Genomic DNA, 11,348 nt, shown 5'->3' with positions numbered 1-11,348 from the left:
ATTTTCCCATTTCATGTCACATCATTCTCTTCAAGGTGGGATGTTCAGCCATTGATAGCGCCAACGGTTAGGCGATGGCCAGCACAGACGGAACCCTTGGTTATTCGCCTAATGCTTCTCTAGATTATAATGACAACAATCTTGAGTGTTGTGTCACGCCCCGGAGGAGTCTCTGTCCGAAGAAATTTCGGCAGCATCTCCCCTGTACGGCGGACAATCTGAAACTTTTCTACAAGCACTATATACCTCAGCCACATGCGGCTGGAATAATAACAATAAAAGAAAACAAACACCACGCAGTTAATATCAAATTCAGCCTACTCGGCTGTACCAAAACCAAAACACAAAACTGCTAGCCGGCTAGGCTTACACAACCAATAACAAATACAAAATACCACATAACAACATCAACACTCCAAAAATAAAACCAGAGTACAGAGCTAAACAAACTGATACATAAAACAAACAAAACATACGTGAAACCGATAAGTCTTCTGATGTGACGTGGGGACCAGCAGACAGGATGCTCCAAGCGACACCATAAATAACCTGGTACCTGAAAAGATAGTGTCAACGGGGGTGAGTTCAACAACTCAGCGAATACCAATGGACATGAGTAGTAAGATATATCTAACAACAACAAACATGGAATACAGCTTCCTAATCATATATAGGGAATATGTAAAACTGAAAGGTAACTGAGGAAGCTGTACTCACCAGGAACTCCTATCCAGACAAAAGGGTCGTCAAACCGAAAGTGTCAATAATCCTGTATGCAGGTCAAAAGTATGCATCCAACCAAAATGCAGCAACCAAATGCAGCAAACACAATCACAATAATATAAATACATCAATGCATATGATGCTAATGATGCGTCCTGGTCACCCGACGCGGTCGATCCTCTCACACACAAATGGCGAGACCGAGTGGGTAGGGCTATGACAACTGTGCACTCTGTCGTCACTACTCATGAGTGACCGAGTGGACGGGATGCGTACTCCCGTCCCGTGACCCCAAATCATAAATGGGGAGCTCAATGCTCTCAACTCCCAGACACGATGACGGAGAGGTATCTCACGGCCACAACGCCGAGTCACCGACCAACGGAGCCAAACGAGTCCACCGTCACGGCTACTACTGCTACACTAAATGCCGGAGCCAAACAGAACGGACTGACTGCCGGCTACCACGCCGGGTCCTCGGACCAACGGAGCCAAACAGCAGAGCCACACACTGCCTGATATACCACTAATCCATGAGTGGTGGTGTGTGCAGTACATGTAACTGGCGATGTGCTCAACTATAGTGGAGCCGACAATCGCGCAGCATGCAATCATGATGCATGACACTAAGCATAGTCATAAACTGATCAGCATAACCATATCCATATATGTATAATATGGGTACCACAGTATCAGTGAGTCAAATCCACGAATCTAGGGTATACAGATCCTCTATGGTATAACAACCTAGATCCTAAACATATCCTCCTTCCATAACATATGTACTAACAATATACATAGATCAAAGAATCAGAGTCTAGGTACACGAATCATATATGATATACAAATAGAGGTACACTAGCCAGGTATGGTATAAAAACCTAGGTATCAGATAATCTAGATACACCTGCCAGAAATAAAATCCAGAACCTAGTCCTAACCTCAGTAGAGCATGGTATGTCACTTACTCTAGGAACTAAGGTACTCATGGTAATAAAGTACTCATGGCAATAAGATACTCATGGTAACAAATCACGAGATATAAGCACGGATACATAACAAGCGATAAACCTAACATGCTATGGATATCAAACAGTGACATACCAAAGACGAACATGTTCATTGCTTGCAGCTATAAAGTACTAAGCATATCCAAATGACGATATCATAAAAGATAAGTCAAGAGGTACCCGCCTCCGATATAGATCGAATCGAACCAATCCGATGTCGAGACGCCCAATCTCGAATCACAGTCCTGTAACAACATGATATACAGATTTAGCTAATGACATATAAATTAATTAGCTAAATCATATCCCCGAGAAATTAACCTAAATCCAAATCCAATTATATATGTATCAATTCATACCTAAAACAACATGTATCAAGAGCGTGCCAACTCAATCCATACACCAAAACCCTTACCTCAATATACAGTCGTGCTTTTGTTGCTGGAACAAGAAAATGCTGTAGAGTTTGCTACCGAAACCATAAACTCCCCACCGTACACAATTCCTCAATTCAGCCGCTGCTGGAATCAAGAAATCACTCAGAAACCCTAAGTCAGCGCTGGAAATTTGAAGCTGAGCCTGTGGTATCCAAACAAAATCTCAAATTTTCTACTAAGTAACCCCTTACCTTCATGATCGCAGTTAGGGCACCGGGTCGAGTATTAGGCACAGTGTGAAGATGGCCAGCGCTGGTCCCGTACGGTGGGTCGTGAGCATAGGGAGGAGAGGGAGTCGGCTGGCTATGACCCAAACTAGGGCACAGGAAATCGGCCGGAGATGAGAGCTCGGGTGGCTAGTGATCGGCCGCGACGGCTGTGGCGTCGGGAGTGGGGCGTCGATGCTAGGGGCAAAGGGGAGTCTCGGCTGTGGCGACAACAACGGCGCTAGAGCTCAGATGCCGGAGATCAGGGTCGGCGTCGCGTCGGCCAGAGGAGAGAAAGAGGGCGTCGGGGGCGCTAGGGCACGGTGACGGCGCTGGATTCCTGTGGCCGATGATCGGCGCACGGCTCGGCATGGATGAGGAGGAAGATCGGGCTCAGAGAAGAGGAGGAGGCGGCTAGTATCGGCGCAGAGGAGGTTAGGGCAAGGAGAGGCGCGAGTGGTTTCGGGGAGAAAAACAGAGGAAACGGCGAAAAATGAAGGAAAAGGAAAATTAAATAAAGGAAAAGAAATAAGAAAAAAAAATTCAACTTTTCCTCATTTAAATGGGGTAGCCAAAACAGGCTTTTCCCCGGGCCCCGTTTCTATCCCTGTAAACTCGTCCATACGGTCTCCGAAAAATTCCTGAAAAATTTCCAAAAATTCTGAAAAATTCCTTTATTCATATTCGCCTATTTTCCGGTATTTTACATTCTCCCCCACTAATAAAAATTTGGTCCCCAAATTTCGTTATCTACCATCAGCAAATACTTACAACAGATAAAGAGTATAATTGCTGAACGGTAAATTAAATCACATACCTCGAGTGAAAAGATGGGGGTATCGAGCTCGGATAGTATCCTCAAGCTCCCAGGTAGCCTCCTCGTCCGAATGATGCTGTCATCCGACTTTAACAAGTCGGATAGTCCTGTTCCGCAACTGACGCTCTTTTTGGTCTAAAATCTCTATCGGAACCTCCTCGTAGGTCACGTCAGGCTGTACGGGAACTGAGATATCTGTCAGCACATGCGTTGGGTCGAGTACGTATCTTCTCAGCATAGATACGTGGAATACACCGTACACCCTACCAAGGACGGTGGTAGTGCTAGCCAGTAAACTACCGCTCCAATCCTCTCCAAGATCTGGAAAGGTCCAATGTATCACGGAGCTGGCTTACCTCTGAGGTCAATCTCTTCACCCCTTTTTATGGGTGAAACTCGCAGAAATACATGGTCACAAATGGAGAACTTTAAGAGTCTCCAACTCCGGTCAGCATAACTCTCTTCTGGCAGTCCTGTGCCTCTGACACTCTCTGTCTAATAGTACGGACCAACTCTGCGTCATGCTGAGCTCTATTAGGTCCCATCAACTGGGTCTCCCCAACCTCATCCCAGAGGGTGGGTGTCCTATAAGACCTACCTTACAACGCTTCAAACGTGCCATCCAGATAGACAAAAGAAAGTTGTCGTTGTAGGCGAACTCTACAAATGGCAAGTGGTCCTCCCCACTGCCTCCGAAATCTAAGACACCCAAACTCAACAAGTCCTCTAGATTCTGAATGATCCGCTTTGACTATCCATCTGTCTGAGGATGGAAAGCTGTACCGAAACAGAGCTGCGTGCCCAAGGCCTACTGCAGTCTCTGTCAAAATGAGACGTGACCCAGGGGTCTCTATCCGAAACAATAGTCAACGGGACACCACGTAATCTGATGATCTCCCAGCAAAATAGATCTACCAATCGATCCAGGGAATCAGTCTTCTGGATCGCGAAGAAATGCGTGGATTTGGTTAATTGATCAACGATTACCCAAATCGCGTCTTGGTCTCGTCATGTCCTCGACAAACTCACCACAAAGTCCTTAGTAATATGTTCTCATTTCCACTCAGGAATAGAAATCTGCTGAAATAAGCCGGCAGATCTCTAATGCTCGGCTTTCACTTGCTGACAGACGAGACATCTAGCTACAAAATCCGTGATGTCTTCCTTCATGTCGTTCCACCAATAGAAACACCTCAAATCTTGGTACACACGGGTACCGCCTGGGTGGACAGCAAATCATGAGCGATGAGCCTCCGGAAGTAACTCCTCCCTGACCGGTGAACTGGAGGCACTCATAATCGGCCTTGGTAATATATAATACCCACATCAACGCGGGTGAACTCTGTTTGCTGCCCAGAACCTAGCTGGTTGCCAATGAACTGTAAATACTGATCACCAGCCTGGGCCTCTCGGATCCTCGTCCTGATCCACGATTGAGCAACCATGGTAACAAGAATACCCTGCTCTATCTGTAGCCACAACTCGGTGGCAAGCCAAAGTCACTCTAGACTTCCGGCTAAGTGCATCGGCAACCACATTAGCTCTCCCCGGGTGATAGCTAATGGTATAATCATAATCCTTCAGGAAGTTCATCCATCTCCCTGTCGGAGATTAAGTTCCTTATAAGTAACCAGATATCTGAGACTCTTATGGTCAGTGAGAATCTCAAATGTAACGCCATATAAAACAATGTCGCCAAATCTTTATGGCAAAAATAATGGCGACTTGCTCCAGATCATGTACAGGGTAGTTCTTCTCATGCTCCTTCAACCGACGAGAAGCATAGGAGACTACTCTATCGTGCTGCATCAGAACAACGCTCAAACCCTGAATAGATGCGTCGGTGTAGAGGACATATCCATCCTCTCCAGAAGGTAAAATCAAAATCGGAGCCGACACTAGTCTCCACTTCAGCTCCTAAAAGCTGGTCTTGCATTCCACAGTCCAAGTAAACTTCACGCCTTTCATGATCATGCGTGTAAATAACATAGCAATCCGTGAAAAACCCTCAACGTATCTCCGGAAATATCGAGCCAAACAAAGGAAGTTGCGAGCCTCTTCTATAGACTCCGTCTACTCCCAACGGTAATAACCTCGATCTCCTGTGGAACCACGGTATACTCCTACTGGTGACCGTGTGTCTCAAACATCTCACAGAAGACAACCAAATCAGCACTACTGATAATCACATATACATGTTCTCGTCGAAACATCTTTAGACCTATGCAAAGGTAGTGTACGTGACTCACCTCAAATCCGTAATAAATCACAACATCGTCAACAAAGACAATGGAAACTGATCCAAACATTCTAGGGATACCCCAATCATCGAGTCCATGATAACATCTAGGGCACCACAAGTACTAATGGTAAAACCAAGACACATAATGTCCATATCACAGACATTCCTAACCATAAGATCCTCAACAACAAACAGATCTGATCACCAGCGATATATAGTCACCAAAGAATAGAACCTCCAGTGTGAGAGCAATGCTCTATCACACGAAATACCACATATGTGGGAGCAACGCTCTACCACAAACAATCCGTAATATGTGGGAGCAACGCTCCACCACAAACAAACAATAATATGTGGGAGCTACACTCCACCACAAACGATCCATAACATGTGGGAGCAACGCTCCACCATAAACAATACATAAGTGCCCAAGGCACCTAACTATCCAGCTAGAAACTGCACGAGATCTCTCTACCACAAATCACTGTGGGTAGCCTAGGGTATAACAACCCAGTAAGCAAATCAAATCTATAGTCAACTCAATCAATATCGTAGTGGGTCACCCGCTGATAAGAAAATGGGTTGACAAGGTAGTCCAACAAATGGCATAATGCAGACACTCCACATCTTGCATTCAACATAAGTAGAATCCTCATGATACTACCAACAATACACCTGGCACACGTGCACACACAACATAGGTATAATCGACATAATCCTCCAATTAGTACACACCAACATACTCATAACACAGGTAAAAATCAGTGTAATACCCTCAACATTACATATCGAACCCGTGTGCATAATCATCGTAGGTATATTCGACAATACACCTCAAACAACACTCACATGACATATATCCGCCTATGCCAAGTGTATAATCAACATCAACTTCCAATAAAGCATACTAAACCCAGGTGCACTCACATATCAAACATAAACAACAATATCCTCAGATACCACACCAAACACATCTGCTCATATCACAACTCAGATTAAATCGATAAGATATCTCCAATAAATCAACCAGACTACTCGGGTATAATCTACTAGAAACCCACAATAATCATAACTGGAAAAGTATGCACCCACTACATACAATTAGACCGTCCATCAAAACACTCCTACAACCCGTAATAATCGCCTCTACACACTACATAGATATGCAGAATCAGCATATTTAATCCAATCTACCACACAAATCATATGCCACCTTCTAAGTTATCCAATTAGGTACATACAGTCTAAAATTAAAGTACCCATGGAACAAGATACATTGATCCTCTATCGACTGACCAAACCAACAATAGTATATGGCTAATTCAGTCCTTTCCCACGTCAGTATAAGCTAGGTACTCGATGTGCTCAAGATATCCAACTAAGCACAAATAACTCAAGATTCAAACATCTAAAAGTAAAGTAGGTCAATCCCCTACTGATCGGATCAACAAAACTAATCGGTCATCAACTAACTAATCAAGAACAAATAAAGCCTCTACAAGCGTCTAAGGTAAATCAACCCACGACTACCCCAAGTCAATATGTGTAAATCAGTTTTCTATTGACCGATCTAACCAGAGTACATTAATCATCTACCGACGAAAACTAATTAAAGTATATCTGTATTCTACTGGCTGGGTCAACTAGAATATATAATTACTAGTCACTACCTAGCTAATAATAGCAGAGGCTGGTATGTGCCTCAATCTGCTAACCAACTAGTAATAACAGAAACTAAAACTACTGGTGTATGATATGAAAAATCGCCAGAAACTATAATCCCTCAATCTCTATTAAGGTCGATCAAGATCAGTGGCTATCCCATCACATATAATATGTGCTACATCAACCAGACAGATACTAATAAAGAATGCTAATACAGATGATAAACTGCAATATAGGGCATATACTAACAGAGAGGTAGGACAACAGTATATACCAACATACCTCCTATAGCTTGGAGATGTCCTGCTGCTGCCAGGTCCCAAAACCCGAAAAGTCACATCGAGAAGACCAAAACACGAAATCCGAAACACAGGAAAAATAAGACTCGTAAGTCGATCTCTGATACCAAATAAATTGATATCAGATAAATCTCAAAAAAAATCCAGAACACGTAGCAAGTATCGTATACCTGCTCTGATACCACTAAATTGTCACGGCCCGGAGGAGTCTTTGTCCGAAGAAATTTCGGTAGCATCTCCCCTGTACGGCGGACAATCTGAAACTTTTCTACAAACACTATATACCTCAGCCACATGCGGCTGGAATAATAACAATAAAAGAAAACAAACACCACGCAGTTAATATCAAATTCACAACCACGCAGTTAAAAATAAAGCAGCCCACTCGGCTGTACCAAAACCAAAACACAAAACTGCTAGCCGTCTAGGCTTACACAACCAATAACAAATACAAAATACCACATAACAACATCAACACTCAAAAAAATAAAACCAGAGTACAGAGCTAAACAAACTGATACATAAAACAAACAAAACATACGTGAAACCGATAAGTCTTCTGATGTGACGTGGGGACCAGCAGACAGGATGCTCCAAGCGACGCCATAAATAACCTGGTACCTGAAAAAGATAGTGTCAACGGGGGTGAGTTCAACAACTCAGCGAATACCAATGGACATGAGTAGTAAGATATATCTAACAGCAACAAACATGGAATACAGCTTCCTAATCATATATAGGGAATATGCAAAACTGAAAGGTAACTGAGGAAGCTGTACTCACCAGGAACTCCTATCCAGACAAAAGGGTCGTCAAACCGAAAGTGTCAATAATCCTGTATGCAGGTCAAAGGTATGCATCCAACCAAAATGCAGCAACCAAATGCAGCAAACACAATCACAATAATATAAATACATCAATGCATATGATGCTAATGATGCGTCCTGGTCACCCCTGACGCCAGTCAGTCCTCTCACACACAAATGGCGAGACCGAGTGGGTAGGGCTATGACAACCGTGCACTCTGTCGTCACTACTCCTGATGAGTGACCGAGTGGACGGGATGCTGTCGGAGTACTCCTGTCCTGTGACCCCAAATCATAAATGGGGGAGCTCAATGCTCTCAACTCCCGGTACACGATGACGGGGAGGTATCTCTGCCGGCTACCACGCTGAGTCACCTGACCAACGGAGCCAAACAGAGTCCACCGTCTGCCGGCTACTACGCTGCTACACTAAATGCCAGCGGAGCCAAACAGAGCGGAACTGTCTGCCGGCTACCACGCTGAGTCCTCAGACCAACGGAGCCAAACAGCAGAACCGCCACACACCTGTCTGATATACCACTAATCCATGAGTGGTGGTGTGTGCAGTACATGTAACTGGCGATGTGCTCAACTATAGTGGAGCCGACAATCGCGCAGCATGCAATCATGATGCATGACACTAAGCATAGTCATAAACTGATCAACATAACCATATCCATATATGTATAATATGGGTACCACAGTATCAGTGAGTCAAATCCACGAATCTAGGGTATACAGATCCTCTATGGTATAACAACCTAGATCCTAAACATATCCTCCTTCCATAACATATGTACCAACAATATACATAGATCAAAGAATCAGAGTCTAGGTACACGAATCATATATGATATACAAATAGAGGTACACAAGCCAGGTATGGTATAAAAACCTAGGTATCAGATAATCTAGATACACCTGCCAGAAATAAAATCCAGAACCTAGTCCTAACCTCAATAGAGCATGGTATGTCACTTACTCTAGGAACTAAGGTACTCATGGTAATAAAGTACTCATGGCAATAAGATACTCATGGTAACAAATCACGAGATATAAGCACGGATACATAACAAGCGATAAACCTAACATGCTATGGATATCAAACAGTGACATACCAAAGACGAACATGTTCATTGCTTGCAGCTATAAAGTACTAAGCATATCCAAATGACGATATCATAAAAGATAAGTCAAGAGGTACCCGCCTCCGATATAGATCGAATCGAACCAATCCGATGTCGAGACGCCCAATCTCGAATCACAGTCCTGTAACAACATGATATACGGATTTAGCTAATTACATATAAATTAATTAGCTAAATCATATCCGCGAGAAATTAACCTAAATCCAAATCCAATTATATATGTATCAATTCATACCTAAAACAACATGTATCAAGAGCGTGCCAACTCAATCCATACACCAAAACCCTTACCTCAATATACAGTCGTGCTTTTGTTGCTGGAACAAGAAAATGCTGTAGAGTTTGCTACCGAAACCATAAACTCCCCACCGTACACAATTCCTCAATTCAGCCGCTGCTGGAATCAAGAAATCACTCAGAAACCCTAGGTCAGCGCTGGAAATTTGAAGCTGAGCCTGTGGTATCCAAACAAAATCTCAAATTTTCTACTAAGTAACCCCTTACCTTCATGATCGCAGTTAGGGCACCGGGTCGAGTATTAGGCACAGTGTGAAGATGGCCAGCGCTGGTCCCGTACGGTGGGTCGTGAGCATAGGGAGGAGAGGGAGTCGGCTGGCTATGACCCAAACTAGGGCACAGGAAATCGGCCGGAGATGAGAGCTCGGGTGGCTAGTGATCGGCCGCGACGGCTGTGGCGTCGGGAGTGGGGCGTCGATGCTAGGGGCAGAGGGGAGTCTCGGCTGTGGCGACAACAACGGCGCTAGAGCTCAGATGCCGGAGATCAGGGTCGGCGTCGCGTCGGCCAGAGGAGAGAAAGAGGGTGTCGGGGGCGCTAGGGCACGGTGACGGCGCTGGATTCCTGTGGCCGGTGATCGGCGCACGACTCGGCATGGATGAGGAGGAAGATCGGGCTCGGAGAAGAGAAGGAGGCGGCTAGTATCGGCGCAGAGGAGGTTAGGGCAAGGAGAGGCGCGAGTGGTTTCGGGGAGAAAAACAGAGGAAACGGCGAAAAATGAAGGAAAAGGAAAATTAAATAAAGGAAAAGAAATAAGAAAAAAAATTCAACTTTTCCTCATTTAAATGGGGTAGTCAAAACAGGCTTTTCCCCGGGCCCCGTTTCTATCCCTGTAAACTCGTCCATACGGTCTCCGAAAAATTCCTGAAAAATTTCCAAAAATTTCGGAAAATTCCTTTATTCATATTCGCCTATTTTCCGGTATTTTACAGTTGTGTGTCTTCAATTGGTGGTATGTACATAATTTGGGTGGAGCCAATCTAGGGGATCAGGGAATCTTCTCCACTTGGCCTCCACATGCTGTAAAGTTTGAGGTCACGACTCTTGGTTATGAGGCTAAGGGTCTGCTCAAGGTCCTTTATGAGGAAGAGGCGGGGGAGGATTTTATATTGGACAAGGGTGGTTTTGGAATCATTTACAAAGGGAAATCAGTGGAACATTAATTGCTGTGAAGAAAAGTATATCTGATTTGATGGATCAAAATGGCCAACAAGAGTTCAAAACAGAGTATACCGAACCATCAACTCACATATCATTACCATACCGAAAAATACAGTGTAAAAATTTTTCATACCGATACTGTACCGGAATTTTAGTATACCGAATTTCTGATATTCATATTGTTCAAGGTAAAATTTTGATATTAGTACGGTATATCAAAAATTTAGCTAAAAATTGTATATCGATATTGATATCGAAAATTTCGGTACGGTATAATACCGTAGCAAAATTTTTGGTAAACCTTAAAATTGGTATAATTCGGTAAATTTCAAAACAATATGTACAGTATATCAAAATTTTGGTATTTTCTTGTTTATTATTGCACCTGAAGATTTATGTTTTTCTTGTTTGTTAGAATAACTAGCTGAGACACTGACATCATGGAAAAATAATTGTTAATAGTTATGAAAATTCCCTACAGATAAATGGTTCTGAGATATTTCTCATCATGCCTAACCTATTAGTTCAAGCCACAGAAT

This window comes from Zingiber officinale, chromosome 7B (assembly GCF_018446385.1).
Source record: "Zingiber officinale cultivar Zhangliang chromosome 7B, Zo_v1.1, whole genome shotgun sequence".
Lineage (NCBI taxonomy): Eukaryota > Viridiplantae > Streptophyta > Magnoliopsida > Zingiberales > Zingiberaceae > Zingiber > Zingiber officinale.
This window is presented reverse-complemented; position numbering follows the sequence as displayed.